The sequence below is a fragment of the Natrix helvetica genome (genome assembly GCF_964273705.1).
Source record: "Natrix helvetica genome assembly, chromosome: 5".
Lineage (NCBI taxonomy): Eukaryota > Metazoa > Chordata > Lepidosauria > Squamata > Natricidae > Natrix > Natrix helvetica.
In genome coordinates this window covers 143,056,114-143,077,316 of record NC_138551.1, presented here as the reverse complement: position 1 = coordinate 143,077,316, position 21,203 = coordinate 143,056,114, and positions in this window count along the sequence as shown.

Below are 21,203 nucleotides of genomic sequence, written 5' to 3'. Positions count from 1 at the left end.
TCTTCCATTAAACAGTGTGTCATCTGGGCATAAATATCTCTGTGAAATCAGAATTTACAGTATTCATTGCATTGATATTACCGTATTTTTCGGAGTATAAGACGCAGCAAGGTACGTTTTGAAGGTTTTGAAGAGGCAAATTTAAAAAAAAAAAGTTTTTGCACTCTGCAAACCTCCCAAAAATGGGCCCGTTTTACGTAAAAAAAAGGGGGGACATGGATAGCCTTTAGGAGGCTTATAGAGTGCTCCTAAGGGCTGGGGGAGGGGGCAAAATTGAGCAAAAAACGGTCCGTTTTTCACTCATTTCCGCCCTCCCCTGCCCCCCGGAGCACTCTGCAAGGCTCCTAAAGGCTATGCACGGCCATTTTGGTAAAGGGGGCGGGATTTCAGGAGGCAAAAAATCCTGTATTCAGTGTATAAGACGCACCCAGATTTTCAGCCTCTTTTTTGAGGGAAAAGGGTGCGTCTTATACTCCGAAAAATACGGTAATTCTCTAATCTTATGACAATGATAATAATCAGCATAAAAAAACCTATTCATGAACACATCTTCTAATAACATAAGAGTAATATTAAACACGATAGTCTTAACAGTCATATCTGTAAGAATCATCATATTTATTGGTTTGTTTGTTTGTCAAACATGTACAAGGTAACAAGTATAGGTATGAACATAAACATGAAAAAAGGAAGTAAATACAGATAAATGGGGACAGTAAAACAGGGATTGCAGTATTTTCTGCAATCGAGTTTGGAGCAGTTTACCTTGAGTTTGTATCGATTGTTTGCGGGTATTATTGCGGTTGAAGCTGAAGTTGTCGTTGACCGGTAGGACGTTGTAGCAGACAATTTTGCGTACTATGCTTAGGTCAGCCCGTAGGCGGCGCAGTTCCAGGTTATCCAAGCCCAAAATTTCGAGCCTGGTGGCATAAGGGATTCTATTGTGAGCAGAGGAGTGGAGGACTCTTCTCGTCAAATACCTCTGGACTCGTCCAATTGTATTAATGTCCGATATACAGTGCAGATTCCAGGCACTGTATTCGTGGATTGGTCTGGCAAAGGTTTTGCATGCCCTAGATTGCAATACAATGTTATGGGAGAAGAAGCTTCCCAAAATTAGGTTAACAACTCTTAATGCCTTTTTTTGGTAATGCTGTTACAGTGGGCTCGGGGACTTAGTTTGTTTGAGCTTACTCCTAGGTCCTTGACAGAGGGTCGTCTACGAGGTTGTATCCGCGAAGCTTGTATTTGGTGCTCTGATTTTTATTGCCAATGTTGTTTACATCTCTGTCTTAACGTATTTTCTATATTTCACTGATCTCCATTTATTTCTAACTTCTGTTTTTGTTTCCCAACCATCCATAAAATACCGTATTTTTCAGAGTATAAGACGCACCTTTTTCCCTCAAAAAAGAGTCTGGGTGCGTCTTATACACTGAATGCAGCATTTTTTTTCCTCCTGAAACCCTGCTCCCTTCACCAAAATGGCCGTGCATAGACTCTAGGAAGCTTTTAGAGAGCTAGCTCCTGGGGGCGGGGGGGGGGGCAGATATTTTACCTCCCTCGCCCCCAGGAGCACACTATAAGCTTCCTAAAGGCTACTCGTGCCTTTTTCGGGGGAATAAACGGGCCCGTTTTCTCAAAAAAAACGGCCATTTTGGGGAGGTTTGAAGAGTGCAAAAACTTTTTAATTTTTTTTTAGTTTTAAACAAACATAAAACCAACAGACATAGACCAACACAATACATAAAAATAATCCTCCTGTTATATACAGTATGTCGATGGGTTACAAAGCTTTGGGCTTCCTCACAACAGTCCCCGCTTATAATTTACACAGATTCTCATATCATCAATTCAATATGTATATAAACAATTATGATGATGATTAAACATTCATTTGACTATAACTGTTATTACATCCTTTTATATAAAATATTCTAAATTTAAAGTAAATCTATATCAGGGGTAGTCAACCTTTTTATACCTATCGCCCACTTTTGGATCTCTGTTAGTAGTAAAATTTTCTAACCGCCCCCCCGGTGCCACAGTAATGGTGATTTTATGAAAATCTAATGAAAATGTTTTTAAATAATGCTACGAATTTTTTTTTTAAAGTCAATTAAATTTTAAAAAAGGAAAGTGCTTCAGTATCGGACAAAATCTCTACCGCCCACCGTGAAAGCTGGAACGTCCACTAGTGGGCGGTAGGGACCAGGTTGACTACCACTGATCAGTGACGTGCGGTGAGGTTTATGGCCGGTGAGGCTGGTGACGTCATCAGGAAGGCGGGGAATGGGACCACGTGTGCTGGAGGCTCAGGCTGCCTCAGCCTCCAGCACACGTGATCCCATTCCCCGCCTTCCTGAGCGTGCTCCACCGGCTCGCGCTCCGCAGTCCTCGAAAGCGACTGGGGAACGACGAGAACCTTCCTGCCTCTGCTGGACTTAGCGCACTCCTCGCGACTGCATATTGCAGTCTATATATATATATAGTGTATATATTATTATATACTATTATTTCATGGTGAGGCTCTGCCTCCCCTGCCTCCCCTGACCGCACGTCCTTGCCACTGATCTATATTATGGCACTTCATTACATCCTCCTAAAATCGTCCAATAATATTACATCTTTATACGGTATAATCACATTGATGTTTGCTTGTCCTAATTGGTTGTTCTCTTTGTTACTCTTGGCGCCCAGTGTCTTTGTGGTCAAGGGGCATAGAGGGTGAAAATGAAAGGTTTTATTTCTGGATTTGGTCGGACGTTCCCAGGATTGTGGTGTCCATCACCAAGCTACCTTCTCTCCTGACCACAGTGGGTTTTTTTTTAACCAACTCGTAAACCACTTTTCCCTGAAGCCTTAGTGCCACCAGAGGGCCTTAGATGGTGCTACTTTTTGCCATTGAACTATTCCATACCATATTCTATATAAAAATTGTTTATATTTAATAACAAGGCTTTAAAACATCCTCTCCATAGTCCTCACTTGAACTATTCCACTTCTTTCGTGGAGGGATTTTCTTTAAGGCCAAAGCCGAAGACGTTTTGAAGGTCCATAACTACGTTACTTGTCCTCTTTTGGACAAGAACAAACCAGAATATCTGCACAGAATGTCCTTTGGTATTTTGAAGCTGAGATGAATCTCCCTTTGGTGTGTTCAGATTGGTGATTCCCAGCATGCAGAGAATTAGAATAACAGAGTTGGAAGGGATCTCGGAGGTCTTCTAGTCCGACCCCCTGCTTAGGCAGGAAACCCTACACCACTTCAAACAAATGGTTATCCAACATCTTCTTAAAAACTTCAAGTGTTGGAGCATTCACAGCTTCTGGAGGCAAATCTTTCCACTGATGAATTGTCCTCACTGTCAAGAAATTTCTCCTTAGTTCTAGGTTGCTTCACTCCTTGATTAGTTTTCACCCGTTGCTTCTTGTCCACAGGTGCTTTGGAGAATAGGTTGACTCCTCCATTCAATGAACATGAATTTGAGCAAACAACCATGTTAATAACTTAACAACTGCAATGATTCAGTTAACAACTGTGGCAAGAAATGCTCAGTCATGTTCCTTTCAGTAGAGGACCGAGGGGCGTGCTATCATCCATGGAGTCAGACACAATTTAACAACCAAACAACAACAGCAAAGGTGGTTCCACAACATAAGACCTCTGTTGAGACTCTGAAAAGCTTCTTGAATCAGAAACTAAATGTTTTCAAGGGAAAAAACTAAGAAAGTCCAGTTGCCTTTTGGAAAATTTGGCTATTTGCTAATATTCTGCCTTAGTTGTTTTCTCCTCTTTCCACTTTTTATACTTCTCCTTTTTGTCTTTCAATTTGTCAGAGAATTCTTTATGCAGCCATGCTGGTTCTTTTGAGAGCTGTTATTTTTCTTCTTCATTGGTATTGTGCTAGACTGGGCTTTTATAATCTTACTTTTCAAACTTTCCCAAGCTTCTTGAGTTGTTTTTCACTTGAGGGTTCTGTCACCAGCCAAGGAGATGGCCTTCTCCCTTCTTCATAACTCGGCCATGACCAGTGGTGGGTTTCAAATTTTTTTGGAACCTCTTCTGTAGGTGTGGTCTGCTTTGTAGGAGTGGCTTGCTGGCCATGTGACCGGGTGGGAGTGACTTGCCAGCCATGTGACCTAGTGGGAGTGGCTTGGCCATCATGTGACTGGGTGGGAGTGGCTTGGCAGTCATGTGACCGGGGGGAATGGCCAAGACGATGTCACTGAATTCTTTGACCCAATGAATGATCTACAAAAAGATATAAAAAAGGAAATTTATTATTTTGTGTTACTTACTACTTAAATAAGATTAAAATAAGTACACAAAACAATAAAAGAGCTACTTACAGAAGGAAGATGACTGTCCTTGCCAGTCTTCAATATCACTGACTCACATGAATGGCCTGCACAAGGAGAGACACAGAAATGAACTCTTTCATTGCATGCACTGCATTAGGATGAAACCAGCACGCAAAATAATAAAAAAGGAAGATTACTGTCCTTTTGTGTTTTGAAACCCACTGACCACCTTGGTCCAATGAATGGCCTGCACAAAGAGATACAGAAAGGAAGACTTTAATTGCTTGCACTACTATATTAAGGATGAAACCAGCACACAAAGCAATAAAACAGCTACTTACATAGGAAAGATGACTGTCCTAGCGGTCATACTCTGTTGCCTCTTCATCCTGTTAAATAATCCTAACTACAGAAGAAATAAAACAATATTGGACTCGATTGTGGTTGTAAGCTGAGGACTACACTACAGATAACAGAAGGGACCTCTGTTTTCACCCAACAATGTACAGTCTGTTCAGGAAGGATGTCCCCCAACAAACAGGAAAGATAGTTTTTCATCTAAGAAGTTAGATCACGAATGAATGTCATAGGTAGATTCACAGAGCAATACAGATTTCTTTTTCTGAAATTTATTCCTCAGTTCAAAAAACAGGAATATATGAATTAGGTTCAGTACTTAGGACAGATCAAGTAGCTATTCAAGAGTTAGTGGTGTCATGGTTAGAAGCAATGGTAAAGCAAGATATGGATTTAAAACCACTAATATTTGGTTGGGCATTTCGAAGGGAATTCAATACATATTTAATTTTACACATGTTAACAGCTGCTGGAATTGTGTTTGCGCAACAGTGGAAAAACAAAGAGATGAAAATGAATAAATATTAGAATGTGCAGGAATGAATACATTGACAATTAAAATCAAGAAGGCTTCAAATACTTTTTCATGTGAGATTTGTTTTATCAATTGCTAACTAACAGAAACAGAAATTAGAAATCTAAAAGTATGAAAGAAAAGACCAATTATGTAAGGAAAGGTCACTAAAATGTATAAGGAAATATTATTAGTACTTGATCATTATTAATGTGTAGATAACTGCGGGGCATTACACACCCCTACACACAAACTATGACAGTGCCAAGAAAACACCAAAAAATAACAATTTCCCCCCAAAAGACTGCAGACGAAACCAGTTTTTTTCCCTAACCCTAAGGACAGGAAAGACAAAGCCACTGGAATAAAAACCATAAAGGCATTGTGGGAAATTATAAAGGACAGTGCCAGGAAGCTCACAGAACCAGCAACCACCTCACAATTACCTAAATAACCAGGTATCACACAGAAACACACAAAATCTGCCAAAGCTGCTTTGCACCAACCTGGCAAAAGGCAAATTGTGCCTGCGCGCACAGCATGTGGCACCTGCACGAGGGCCGACAATCAGTTGGTTGTCGCAGGGGGGGTGGATTGAGCATGTGCGCGCAGTGCGAGTCAGACACACGCACGAACGGAATGTGCGCGCGCGCGATCAGCGAATCGGTATTGAAGGGAAGGGCAACCAACTGGTGCAACAGTCCCAATCAGTACAGTCAACAAAAGTAATGACAGCTGCAGACAAGAGCATCTGGAAGACTCATCTGCCTGCCAGCTGTACTCAAGAGCATCAGTAGAAGGCCGATCCGTCTGGACTACATCTGATCCAGAAGATCTATTTCAGCCTTTTAACTATAAGACAGCACCAGATATGAGCTAGCCATGCCAAGAGCCTGGGGCCCAGTGGTGGGATTCAAAATGTTTATTACGGTGGCTTGGTGGGCATGGCAGCAGAAGGTTACTGCAAAATCCCCATTCCCCCCACACTCTGCTAACCTGCTTTCCAGCTCCGTTCTCCTGTTCAGGGCAACAAAAGAAGATCAGCTGGGAGGCAGCGGGGGCATGGCCAGCCTGTTTGCCAGTTCTCTGAATTACTCAAAATTTCCACCACCAGTTCTCCAGAACCAGTCAGAACTGAATACCACGTCTGCTTGAGTCCCAATCCTGAGCCTCCTAAAGGTGACCTACTAGCATGGAGTTTGAGGTGGACATCCAAGATTACCTTCTCAATCCATTGAGTAGAAGCACCTCCTATAAAAGTGAGTGCTGGCTAGTTTAGCAACCTTAGACTAGGTCCTCTTCCATGTCAACAAAGATCTACAATATTTCCAATATTTGAGGGGTTACCACAGAGAGGAAGGGGTCAAGCTATTCTCCAAAGCACCTGAAGGCCAGGCAAGGAATAATGGATGGAAACTAAACAAGGGAAGATTCCACCTAGAAATAAGGAGAGACAGTGAGAACAATCAACCCATGGAACCGAAGTTGCCTTTGGAAGTTGTGGGAGCTTCATCACTGGAGGCTTTCAAGAAGAGACTGGACTGCCATCTGTCAGAAATTGTGTAGGGTCTCCTGCTTGGGTGGGGGGTTGGACTAGATGACCTACAAGGTCCCTTCCAACTCCATTAATCTAATCTAATCTAAACCAATGGATCAGAAGTTGCCTTCGGAAGTTGCGGGAGCTTCATCCCTGGAAGCTTTCAAGAAGAGACTGGCCTGCCACCTGTCAGAAGTGGAGTAGGGTCTCCTGCTTGGGCGGGGGATTAGACTAGATGGCCTACTACAAGGTCCCTTCCAACCCTGTTAATCTGAATTACAATTACGTAAGTGCGTGAAGGTGTGTGGAAGTGGCCTCCATCTTCACCATCTTCACCCGTTTAGAACGGGCCTGAAGAATTTGGCAAAGTGTCTAACCATCAAAGCCAGCCACGGGTCTCTTGCTGACTTGAGACACATCCTCTGCATCCCATTCCCCCCCATAGAAGGAATTGTTATAAAAACAGACTGTGTAGTCCCAACACTGAGGCCGCCCGCGGCCCTTGGCTGTTTTACAAGCGGGAAGACAGATCTTTCTGTGTCCGTGTTCTGGTGTTATCTCCTTCCGTCCTCTTTGGACTTGGGGCAAATTCCAGATCTCTCTTGTAAGGCATAAGATTTCCGTTCCTTTCTTCGGGGTGGGTGGGGGGGAAGAGTGTGATCTGCCAGTCAAACTTTCTGCTCAGTATACAACACAACAAAGATTGTTTGTTCAGCAGGCAGCGTGGTAATTTCTAGCCTTCTCCCCCCCCTGCTCCCCCCAAAAATGGGGGCCGTGTAGTCAAAGGAAGAAAAACAGGACTAGTGTATCCTTCAGTTGAGTTGGTCGGAGCAGAAGGCTGGACCCAACCAGTTGATCTGCTCTTTTCCAGCTTCTCTGGACTTGTATTATCCCTTTTGATGTTGCCGTATCTTAACCCTCCTTTCACATCACAAGTTCCCTTCTCAAATTATGGAGCAGGACAACAAGCCCTAATAGTCCTTGTCCTTGTTTCTGGTCCACACAAGTTTCCCTTTCATGGGTGTTATGCAATTCCTGGTGTGTGTGTGTGTGTTGGAAGGGGCCTTGTAGGTCATCTATCCCAACCCCCCGCCCAAGCAGGAGACCCTACACCGTTCCTGACAAATGGCAATCCAGATTCTTCTTGAAAGCCTCCAGGGATGAAACTCCCACAATTTCCAAAGGCAACTTCTGTTCCATGGGTTGATTGTTCTCCCTGTCAGAAAATTCCTCCTTAGTTCTAGGTGGAATGATCTCTCCTTGTTCAGTTTCCATCCATTATTATTCCTTGTCTGGCCTTTGGGTGCTTTGGAAACTAGCTTGACCCCTTCCTCTCTGTGGCAGCCCCTCAAATATTGGAAGACTGCTATTGTGTCTCCCCTGGTCCTTCTCTTCACTAGACTAGCCAGGCCCAGTTCCTGCAACCGTTCATCGTATCTTTTAGCCTCCAGTCCCCTCATCATCCTAGTTGCTCTTCTCTGCACTTTTTCTAGAGTCTCAACATCTTTTTTTATAGTGTGGTGACCAAAACTGGATGCAGGATTACTCTAGGTGTGGTCTTACTACTTATAAGGTGGTATTAGTACCTCCCTTGATCTTGATTGTATCCCTCTCTGGACCGGGCATAAGCCCTGGATAAGAAGACTAGAAAAATAATGACAATGAATTATGCCCTTCGTCTTTGGAGTGATGTTGAGAGACCATGGAAAACTGTTCAGAGAAGGCTGTGAACCCCTGTAAAGCGGTATATAAGTCTAACTGCTGTTGCTATTACTATTTGGTGTCTGTTTTAATAGCTAGGCGGTTATACATGGAATCCCAACTTCATTCTGTGCGTTTCAGCAACTCCCAAGAATCAACCTAGGAGTGGTGGATATGTTTGAGGGACCCCACCCCAATTCGCTCTCACAGGGAGGGACTCCTCCGGGTGCCGTCCACTAAGCAATGCCAGCGGGCGGCGCCCAGGAGTAGGGCCTTCTCTGTGATGGGCCCAGCCCTCTGGAATGACCTCCCCCCCCCCGATATCAGGACCACCACTGATCTCCGCTCCTTCCGCAAGAAACTCAAGACCCACCTGTTCCAACTAGCCGGCCTGGCTCAATTATAGCTTTATCCTCTAATCCTCCTGGCAGATATTTTAAATTTTAGGGTAGTTTTTAATGTATTTTAATATTATTAGTATTGTGTTGATTTTATGAAATGTAATATTGGTGTTGTGAGTTTTATGAAATGTAATATTCTATGGAAGATTTTATGAAATGTAATATTGGTGCTGTGAGTTTTTATACCTCCTCCATGTAATATGTAATATGTAACATGAAATACGTTTTGACTTTGATTGTACGCTGCCCCGAGTCCCTTTGGGGAGAGGGAGCGGCTTATAAATCTAATAAAATCAAATCAAATTTTAAGGAACAATTTTAAAAAGTTTTCTTTTTTTAAAAAAAAAAAAGAACCAAGCGTAGGAGGAGACCTAAAGGAGAATAAAATGTGTAACAGTTCGAAAGCTGTTTATTCTGCCCGTAGTAAAATTTATAAAGTTTGCAATTTATAAGAAACGGAGGAGGAGAATGGGGATGGGGAGAACCCCCTTAGACCGGCTTGCATTATCGGATGGAGTGGATGACGGATATCCGAGCAGGAAAAAAAAGGTCTCCAGTCTTAGCAGCCACTAAGGACCGTTCCAGATCGTTCGGAGGGGAGGGGGGAAAATGTGACCCCCCAGATCTGCATCTCCTGGATCTCATTCGGGAGGATGTCCACGGGATGGGCAAGATCCTTGACTTGACTTTCACAAAAAGGTCAGCGGGGAGAAGAGGATGAAATTCAATTATCATCTTGTGATCGTCGTCAAAATCCGAGTCGGGGCATGTGGGGAGAGAAAGAGAAAAGGTCAAATCCCATTTCCTGGTTATCTGCCCCCCCCCCCAAGAGGAGCCAGAAAATACCACCAGCTCATGGATGTCCATTTTCATCCAATCCAATTTGCTATCCCGAATGTTCAAATCTACATGGAGAATCCTGAACACAAACGTAACAAACTCGACTTGTCTTCTGCAGCTTCGGGTTGGTTTTGTTGTTGTTGTTGTTGTTGTTTTGCACCACAACTTATCTAACACCTAGATCAGCGGTATCAAACTCAAGGCTGGATCCCTCCCGCGGATGCTTAGATCTGGCTCGCGGGGGCCACCATGGAAACAGCGAAGGAGCGCCCCGCGGTGCCTCTGCCGTCAAAAACGGAGATCGGGAGGGACGCAGGTGCCCTCCCCCCCGAGCTCCGTTTTCACTGGCAGAGGGTTGCAGGCGGCCATTGTGGCTGAAAACGGAGCTCGGGAGCCCGTTTTCACTGGCAGAAGGTTGCAGGCGGCCATTGCGGCTGAAAACAGAGCTCGGGAGCCCTTTTTCACTGGCAGAAGGTTGCAGGCGGCCATCGCGGGTGAAAACGGAGCTCGGGAGCCCGATTTCACTGGCAGAAGGTTGCAGGCGACCATCGCGGCTGAAAATGGAGCTCGGGAACCCGTTTTCGCTGGCAGAGGGTTGCAGGCGGCCATCGCGGCTGAAAACGGAGCTCGGAAGCCTGTTTTCACTGGCAGAGGGCTCGAACCACCACAGCCCTCCCCGCCCTGAGTGATGTTGAGCTGGCCATGTCCACCCCGGCCTCCGCAGGGTCCAATACAACCCCGATGCTCAGCAGTGTAATCCTCTAAACTCTGCTATTGGTTTGGTGAATCTGCTACCGAGCATGCTGGAGGTGTGTCACAGTTCGGTCAGGCTCGCATACGTGCGACACTTCTGCACACGCACTGAAGCATCCAGGCCAGTGGGCGGAGCCTCCCACTGCCACCACTACACCGCTAAAAAAAAGGAACATTTTGAAGCCTTCCAAGTCTGCAAAAGTAAATAGAACAGCGGGGGGGGGGGAAATCCGCGGTGCCGTGCGATTTAGATTAGCTAGAAAGCAGGAAATCCGCCGGTTCTAGCTGATATAAGTCGCGCACCACAGCTGGTTATCGCCCAGCTGATGGTCGGAAATACCGGTTCGGTGAAGCAGCCCGAACCGGTAGCATTTCACCCCTGCTGATGCAACCCCCAATGAAATCGAGTTTGACACCCCCTGATCTAGATATTTGAATATGTAGCAGAGAGGGCCCCCCTCGTTCCTCCCCTACCACTCCCTGGGATGGGGATCCCTTCCTGCTTTGCAAGGAAATAAGAGTATCGGAGTCCTTCAAAAGCTACTATTAGTTAGCTATTATCATGCATGTACCCAAATGTTCAACCAAAATGTTGGAGATGCGGGTGTCTAGATGCTACCTTTTTTCATGTATGGTGGACTTGCAACAAGGTTAAAGCTTTTTGGATAAAAATATGGTGGGTTATGCAGAATGTATTTAAGAAAAGAATGCAATTCACTCCGCAAATGTTTTTATTGGGTATAGCTAAGGATTTCTCCAAAGGGGAAATAAAATTGGCCTTGCATATGGTCACAGCAGCTAGGTTGTTGATTGCGCAACATTGGAAAAAAGATTTTTTACCGACAATTGATCAATGGATTCAGAAGGTGGCGGGGTTCGCCAAAATGGCAAAAATTTCAGCTTACTTAAAAGCTCAGAAACAGGAGGATTATACACAGGAATGGGTAAAATGGATTGATTATATAGAGAATAAATACCAGACTAGGAGTTATTATGTAGCCTTTAGGTAAGAATGTTTAGATTGATAGGTGATCAGAGTAAATAGTATATGGGATGTTTGGAATTGTTAGAGTGGTATACAGCGGAAGTCAGGGGGGTGGGTTTGTGTGGGAGGTGGGGGAGGGTTAGGGTGGAGGGCGGGGCATTATATATGTATGAATAAATTAGAAGATGGGATTAACGAAACAATGTTATTTTAGGAGAAATTTATATTAAGAGTTATATATGTTAAATTAGCTTAGAAGATGGGATCAATGTGCTATTATTAATCTAAGAGAAATTTATATTGTGTTTGTTGGGAGGAGAGGGGATACAATACGAGTAATTTACTTTAAGACGGGGGGAAGGGAGGGGGCAAGGTATTTGGTATAATATTTGAATGTGAATTTTTGTGGGGGGGTTGGGGGGGCATAGCATTTGTATGAGATTTACATTGTATGGCGGCGGGGGGGTGAAAAGGGGGAAAATCTGTTTGTACAAAACTCTTTTAATTAAAAAAAAAAGCTACTGTGAATTGGGGTTGATGGATAAACCAAGGCAAAGGGGAACTTTAAAGCGTGCTTCCCCTTACCCGCTTGTAAGTTCTTGGCTGGGGTGTCTGTGGCCAGCCCAATTTTTAAGAAAACGACAAGCCGAGCAAAGGAATGCAGAAAACAAAGGGAAGGGACACTCGTTTCTTTGCGATATTTCCAGTAACTCCCACACCAGAAGCAAGGATGGGGAAAGGGGGCGTGCTTCTCTTCCTACGCCACCAGAGGGCAGCGAAGAACCGCATGGATTCTTTTCGGAGCCAGGAAACTGTCTTTCCAAAGCAAGAAAAGTGGATTTAAAGATTCCAAAGCAAGAAAAGTGGAACTTTTAACTTCGGAAACCACAAGCGGGCAGCTTCACAACGTGGGAAGCGAAGGAAAAACCGTCGCACCCAACCTGCCTTGGAAAGGTTGAGAAGGGTCAGTGGGGTGTTTATAACAGATTCATAACAGATTAACAGAGTTGGAAGGGACCTTGTAGGTCATCTAGTCCAGCCCCTCCCGCTCAAGCAGGAGACCCTACACCATTCCTGACAAATGGCAGTCCAGTCTCTTCTTGAAAGTCTCAATTGATGAAGCTGCCACAACGTCCGAAGGCAACTTCTGTTCCATGGGTTGCTTGCTCTCACTGTCAGAAAGTTCCTCCTTGTTTCTAGGCTGAATCTCTTCTTGTTCAGTTTCCATCCATTATTCCTTGTCTGGCCTTCAGGTGCTTTGGAAAATAGCTTGACCCCCTCCTCTCTGTGGCAGCCCCTCAAATATTGGAGGACTGCTATCCTGTCTCCCCTGGTCCTTCTCTTCACTAGACTAGCCAGGCCCAGTTCCTGCAACCGTTCATCGTATGTTTTAACCTCCAGTCTCCTAATCATCCTGGTTGCTCTTCTCTGCACTTTTTCTAGAATCTCAACATCTTTTTTATAGTGTGGTGACCAAAACTGGATGCAGTACTCTAGCTGGGGTCTTACTTTATAGAGTGGTGTTAGAACATCCCTTGATCTTGATTGTATCCCTCTGTTAATGCAATTTAGGATTGCATTGGCTTTTTTGGCTGCTGCAGCACACTGCTGGCTCCTATTTAGCTGGTTGTCCACTAAGACTCCAAGATCCCTCTCACAGTCTCTGCTATTAAGCCTGGTTTCACCCAGTCTGTATGCGTACTTTCGGTTTTTGCCTTGCCTAAGTGTAGGACTTTACTTTCCTCTACATTGAATTTCATTTTGTTAGATAGGCCCAGTGTTCAAGTCTGTCAAGATCCTTGAACATTGGGCGCTATCTAATAAAATGAAATTCAATGGTGAAAAGAGTAAGGTTCTACATTTAGGCAAGAAAAACGGAATGCACAGGTACAGTATAGGTGGTACCTTGCTCAGTAGTAGTAACTGTGAAAGGGATCTTGGAGTCCTAGTGGACAACCATTTAAATATGAGCCAGCCGTGTGCAGCAGCTGTCAAAAAGCCAACACAGTTCTAGGCTGCATCAACAGAGGGAGAGAATCAAGATCACTTTATAAGGCCTTGGTAAGGCCACACTTGGAATACTGCATTCAGTTCTGGTCGCCACGATGTAGAAAAGATGTGGAGACTCTAGAAAGAGTGCAGAGAAGAGCAACAAAGATGATTAGGGGACTGGAGACTAAAGCATATGAAGAACGGTTGCAGGAACTGAGTATGTTTAGCTTAAGAGAAAGAATGACTAGGGGAGACATGATAGCAGTCTTCCAATATCTCAGGGGTTGCCACAAAGAAGAGGGAGTCAAACTATTCTCCAAGGCACCTGAGGGTAGAACAAGAAGCAATGGGTGGAAACTAATCAAGGAGAGAAGCAACTTAGAACTGAGGAGAAACTTCCAGGCAGTTAGAACAATTAATCAGTGGAACAGAAGTTGCCTCCAGAAGTTGTGAATGCCCCAACACTGGAAGTCTTTAAGAAGATGTTGGATAGCCATTTGTCTGAAATGGTATAGGATTTCCTGCCTAGGCAGGGGGTTGGACTAGAAGACCTCCAAGGTCCCTTCCAACTCTGCTATTGTATTGTATTGTAAGATCCATCTGGATCTTGAGCCTATCTTCTAGGGCGTTGGCTGTTCCTGCCAACTTAGCATCATCTGCAAATTTGGTAACTTCCCCTTCTATTCCCTCATTTTTGCTGGAAGGCACAGGTTTTGAAACTCACAGTTGTTTGGGGAAAAAAACCCATGCAGAGTGCTGTTTTCCAGGCTCCTTATAAAAAAAAGAAGGAAGGGGGTCTAATTTATGATGGTTGTGCTTGAAGCCCTCTTTTAAGGTGGCACCGTCCTAGCCCTTGAGGTGGCGGGGGGGGACGGGGGGGGGGAGCCTGCCATCCCTGCTATCCCATTGGTTCCTGAAGTTTGAAGTTTTGTTAGCCTCGCCTCTTTCCCACACATCTCAGAGGGGAGCTATAAGGATTATCGGAGATTTTTCTGTCTCTTCGCGGCTGAGAAAGTGCCCATCGCAGGGGGGGGAGGGGGGGGAGAAAGCCCCATAAAACATTTACTGAGGGGGGGGGCCTTCAAGATGGCCGCACCTGTTGTTGCCCGTCTGGCTGAGTTATCACCCTTCAGACAGTTAGGGAAGGCTGAAGGCCAAACGTTAATCCCCGATTCTGTCTCAGAAGAAACTCGCTGATTCTAGCAAAGATGGGGTGGGGAGAGAAAAAAAAACCCACTTTACGACGGTAAGGGGACGGTAACATCGCAAGCTGAATCTCATCCACAGAAGAGGGGGTGTTGGATAACATTTGGAAAGAGGAATCACCAAAACTTCGATGGCGAAGTCACATCTCTGTTTCTCTGTTCCTGTTTCCAATCCAACATGGCTGAAGTTTCGCGGCACGGCAGACAAGCTTTTTCGGTTGGCTGCAGAGAGATCCCCAGTTCTACCCACCCTCAGATCTGGGTGCTGCCCGGTGTATTTGGGCTTCAATTCCTCCCTTCCAGCCTGACAGGGTTTTTTGTATATAAACTAGCCGATAACCTGGCATTGTCCGGGTATTTATTTATTGGGGGACAATGTCCAGACCAAACTTAATTTCTAACGTTGAGTTTTCCCCCTTACCAGAGGGAGCCCCCTTGTGGAGTACTGTGAAGGCGTTACCTTGGCAACTCCACTGCGCTGTACAGTAGAAGCCATTTTACAGCAGTACAGTAGAAGCCATTTTACAGCGGTACAGTGGAAGCCATTTTACAGCGGCACAGTAGAAGCCATTTTACAGCAGTACAGTAGAGGCCATTTTACAGCAGTACAGTAGAAGTCATTTTAAGGCACAACAGGCTGTATCTTAACAGAACACACACACCCCGAGGGGTGTTAGGGGTTTCTTACCCCCCACAGTGTTTGTTTCCAGAGAGAAAGTCATCTGTGTGCCAAGTTTGGTTGAAATTGAAATTGGTTGAACGCTTGAGGCGCTCCAGAGTTATGCTGGAACACACACACACACACCCCCACACACACACACACACACGCACACAGCCGTTTATATATATGTAGATTAACAGAGTTGGAAGGGACCTTGCAGGTCATCTAGTCCACCACCAACACCCCATCCAAGCAGGAGACCCTACACCATTTCTTTGTGGTGGTGAGAATTTCTTTTTTGGGTTGTGGTGAGACATGAGGATGGATATATATGTATGTATGTATGTATGTGTGTGTGTGTGTGTGTGTGTGTGTAAGCTGATAAGGAGGAGAGCCTGTGGCTTAGTGGCTAAGACTCCTGCCTAATATGTAATACAGCCCAGGTTCAAATCCCAGTAAGGGTATGGCTAGCTGATGAGAGCTAAATAGCTTGAAATAGATCTATACTAGTCTCCCTTTATTGATTTATCAGCACAAATACAACACACAGAGACACACGTATATATACATACATACATACATACAGGTCGTTATGAACCACAATTGAGGCCAAAATTTCTGTGGCTAAGGAAGAAGGTCGCAATAGGGGATCGTGTGACTCCCCAGGACCCTGCGACCGTCGTAAACGTGAGTCGGTTGCCAAGCGTCACGGAATGCAAATCCCGTGACCACGGGGATGCTGCAACGGTCGTAAGTGTGAAAAACGGTTGTAAGCCCCTTCTTCCCATGCCGCCGTAAAATCGAACGGTCGCTAAATGAACTACCTGTACTGCTTTCAGCTCCCAACGAACGGCAGGATGAAAATAAGAAGCTATGAATACCGTTTATTTCAGGGTGTGGTGAGATATAATGGCTTTTCTCCTGTTTCCTTAATTGCGCAACAATGGTCTCACCATGGCCTTCTCTTCCTCTTCCTCTTCTTCTGTCAACTAAACGCTACTTCGGGGATGGCTGCCTTCACGTGGACTGACCCCAAGGTTGATAAGAGTCTTCATTCAACTTCTTCTCCTTCTCAAGTCTTTGTTTCCAACCTTTTGATGAAGGAAGAACCAGCCAGTTCTTTGAAAGTCCTTATCACCAACACCTTCGAGGTCTCTTGTGAATCATCTCTCTTTGCAATTTCCATCTCTGATCAAGAAATGGGTGGAAACTAACAAAGGAGAGGAACATCTTAGAATTAAGGAGAAACTTCCCGACAGTGAAGACAATCAACCAGTGCAACAACTTGCCTCCAGAAGTTGTGAATGCTCCAACACTGGAATTTTTTAAGAAGATGTTGGACAACCATTTGTCTGAAGTGGGGCAGGACTTCATGTCTAAGCAGGGGGTTGGACCAGAAGACCTCCAAGGTCCCTTCTGTTATTCTATTCTAAATGGAGATTCAGAACTCCTGAGCTGGTGGTACTGAAGATACCACTCCAGCGGCCATCAAAGAAGCATGCAGGAGGACCCTCAAAGACTCCAGCCTTGTTGTTGTTAGTTGTAAAGTTGTGTCCGATCCATCGCGACCCCATGGACAACGTTCCTCCAGGCCTTCCTGTCCTCTACCATCCTCTGGAGTCCATTCAAGCTCGCGCCGACTGCTTCGGTGACTCCATCCATCCACCTCATTCTCTTCTGTCCTCTTCTTCTTTTGCCCCCCATTGTTCCCAGCATGAGGCTCTTCTCCAGGGAGTCCTTCTTCCTTCTCATGAGGTGGCCAAAGTACTTGAGCTTCCTCTTCAGGATCTGGCCTTCTAAAGAGCATTCAGGGTTGATCTCCTCTAGGACTGACCGGTTGGATGGCCTTGCAGTCCAAGGGACTCGCAGGAGTCTTCTTCTCCAGCACCAGAGTTCAAAGGCCTCCGTTCTTTGGCGCTCAGCCTTCCTTATGGTCCAACCTTCACAACTATCCATTCACAGCCAGCCTCTGGACACCAATTTCATTCTTTGGCCACTGGGGGGCAGGACCTCCCTTTAGGAAGAGGCTTGGCTGCATTGAATTACCAACCTTTATCCAAAAGGTGCTTCTTGTTTCCAGAGGCAACTGGACTTTCTTTGTTTTTCTTTAAAGACGTTTCACTTTTCATCCAAGAAGCTTCTTCAGCTCTGACTGGATGATGGGGAAGGGAAGGATTTATAATCCTTGCAGACCGCTGGTCATTTGCATCCTTTTCGAGGGTCGTTGAGGCCACTTGGAGGTTTATCTCTGTCCTCAGGGTCAGTTGAGTGGTTCAAATGGGTGCGGAGCCTCCTTGGACCTGCTGAAAGGACTGTGTTGTAGACTGGAGATAGAGGATGTCATATCCCTCCCCCTCTGCTGAGAGAGGGCTGTTCAGTTTGGACATAAATGGCCTCTTTGACCTCTCTTCTTTCAAACAGCAGTCCTCTCTGTCCAAAATGTGGACTTTGCTGTCTTCAAAAGAGCGGCCAAGAAGTCTCCACATCCATTTGCACCACTCAAATAACCCTGAGGATGGAGATAAACCTCCAAGTGGCCTCAAGGACCCTCTAAAAGGATGCAAAGGACCAGCAGTTTGCAAGGAGTATAAATCCTTCCGTTCCTCACCATCCAGGCAGAGCTGAAGAAGCTTCTTGGATGAGAAGTGGAACATCTTCGAAATAAAAAACAAAAAACAGGAGAGTCCAGTTGCCTCCTGAAAAAGCACCTGTAGAGAATCTCTACAGACTTTTAGCTACACAATTTGGGATGAGGACCCTTGGAATGGTGGGGGAGGAGGAAGGGATTTCAGGATTGGGAAAAATTGCAGACTACAGGAACCAGGAGAATCTCCACAGACACTACAAACCTTTAGGTTTTTTTTCCTACCTGCCTTTTGAAGGAATGTATACATTTCTATCCTTTTCTTTTTCTTTTGTGATGCAAGAGCTGGGTGAAAATTAGCTTTGGCCTCCTTTGTACATGGGACCTTGCCCTGGTATTTGTGTTTTTAGTTATCACGAATGAAACGTATGACATTTAAAATGAAAATATCGATTTGCAAGCGAAGAGACAAACTGTCCTTTATCCTTGTAAGTGGAAGAGTTGTTAGGTGTGCTTCAAAATTCAGATCTTCCGTATATTCAGTCATAATACAAGTTTGTTTTTTCCTGGCTAGCTGATGGTGGCTTAAACTTTTTCCACGCTGAGAATGAATTGGAGACACAGAGTTGGAAGGGACCTTGGAGGCCTTCTAGTCCAACCCCCTACTCAAGCAGGAGACAGTTAGAGACAGTTAGGCCTAGACCGTTAGAGAGGAATAGCTGTTCAGTCTCTTCTTCATTATTCCCTTTAGCATTTGGACTGACAGAGATGAATTTAATTTGCTTACTTGTGCGAGAAGCAATCTAAGCACGCAAATGTCTTCCATGGACAGGATGGGAAGAATTTAAGCTTTCCCTGATTAGAATTAAGAAATTGCGATTGAAGGAAAATGGACTTTTTGAGCAACTGAGAACCTACCTATCCCCAAATCGGCAAGCTGGCTTGAAATTATTCCTTTAATTTTCAACTTTGCCACTTTGGGGGCCTGCGGAGCAAGGAGGGGAGAAACAGGAAGAATCTTTTAACAAATTAACAAGAGTTGGAAGGGACTTTATATAGGTCATCTAGTCTAACCCACTCAACCCCCGCTCAAGCAATAGACCCTACACGACTTCTGACCGTTGGCAGCCCAGTCTCTTCTTGAAAGCTTCCAGGGATGAAGCTCTCACAACTTCTGAAGGCAACTTCTATTCCTTCGGTTGATTGTTCTCACTGTCAGAAAATTCCTCCTTGTTTCTAGGTTGAATCTCTCCTTGTTCAGTTTCCGTCCATTATTCCTTGTCTGGCCTTCGGGGGGCTTTGGAAAATAGCTTGACCCCCTCCTCCTCTCTGTGGCAGCCCTTCAAATATTGGAAGGCTGCTCTCCTGTCTCCCCTGGTCCTTCTCTTCACTCGACTAGCCATGGCCAGTTCCTGCAACCGTTCTTCGTATGTTTTAGCCTCAAGTCCCCTCATCATCCTGGTTGCTGTTCTCTGAACTCTTTCTAGAATCTCAACACCTTTTTTATAGTGTGGGGACCAAAACTGGATGCAGTACTCTAGGTGTGGTCTTACTAGGGCTTTATAGAGTGATATTAGCACCTCCCTTGATCTTGATTGTATGTTGATGCAATTTAGGATTATATTGGCTTTTTTGGCTGCCGCTGCACACTGCTGACTCCTATTTAGCTGGTTGTCCACTAAGACTCCAAGATCCCTCTCAAAGTCTCTGCTATTAAGCCTGGTTTCACCCAGTCTGTATGCGTACTTTCGGTTTTTGTCTTGCCTAAGTGTAGGACTTTACTTTTCCCTACATTGAATTTCGTTTTGTTAGATAGGGCCCAATGTTCAAGTCGGTCAAGATCCATCTGGATCTTTTGAGCCTATCTTCTAGGGTGTTGGCTATTCCTGCCAACTTAGCATCATCTGCAAATTTGGTAAGTTCCCCTTGTATTCCCACATCTAAGTCGTTTACGAAGCTATTGAAGAGTCCCTGGCCTAAGACGGAACCTTGTTGTACCTCCACTGCTTAGGTCCCTCCATGTAGACTTAGACCCATTAAGGATTACACGTTGAGTAGGTTTTGTCAGCAGAAATATTACCCAAGGACACTCATTTCCAAATGACAGCGTCTAGGAAAAAAAAAAAAAACTGATAATCTGGCGGTTTGAAATTTAATTATCCCTGGACATAAAGGGACCAGATTTTTCAGGCCGTTGATTAAAACCTTCCGTGTTCCTGCAAATGAAAGTCTCTGGTTTTATCCCCCTTTTTTTTGCCTCTTCAAAGGGAGGGCTGGGCTGGAAATGGTGGGGCAGGCAGGCTCCCTCTGAAGCCAATCGCCCTTCTATTCTTATTCAGGGGAGATTCAAACAGCTGGGGGTTTAAAGTGGAAGAGTAGATAGGTGTGTCTAAAGGAGGGAAATGTCCTAATCCAGGATGAACTGCAAACAGGGGCTCGCCCTTCCTAATTAGTGTCTTTGCAAAAAAAAAAAAAAGAATTAAATGGGGAACCCCTTGGGTTTCTCAATTAGCTTGCCAGAAGCAAGGAAGTGGACCCAGAAATTTGAAGTTCTCCCTATGGGGTACCTTCAAGACGGGGTGGGGAAGGGCTTTCCTCTTCCTCTCAGCCAGAGAAGGGGGAGAAAGAAAGAAGGGGGATATGTTTAGCTTAAGAAAAAGAAGGACTAGGGGAGACATGATAGCAGTATTCCCATATCTCAGAGGTTGCCACAAAGAAGAGGGAGTCACACTATTCTCCAAGGCACCTGAGGGTAGAACAAGAAGCAATAGATAGAAACTAATCAAGGATAAAAGCAACTTAGAACTAAAGAGAAATTTCCTGACAGTTAGAACAATTAATCAGTGGAACAGAAGTTGCCTCCAGAAGTTGTGAATGCCCCAACACTGGAAGTCTTTAAGAAGATGTTGGATAGCCATTTGTCTGAAACGGTATAGGGTTTCCTGCCTAGGCAGGGGGTTGGACTAGAAGACCTCCAAGGTCCCTTCCAACTCTACTATTGTATTATTGTATTGTAAAGCCATGGGGTCTTTGCCTGTGCTTCTCCTTTGATGGCAGCACACCCAAATGTACGATATTAAAAAGATGTGGAGACTCTAGAAAGAGTGCAGAGAAGAGCAACAAAGACGATGAGGGGACTGGAGGCTAAAACATGCAAAGAACGGTTGCAGGAACTGGGTATGTCTAGTTGAATGAAAAGAAGGATTAGGGGAGACATGATAGCAGTCTTCCAATATCTGAGAGACTCTCACAAGAGGGGGTGGACTTGTTTTTTCCAAAGCACCTCAAGGCAGAACAAGAAACAATGGGTGGAAACTAATCAAGGAAAGAAGGAAGCAACCTGGAATGAAGGAGAAACTTCCAAACAG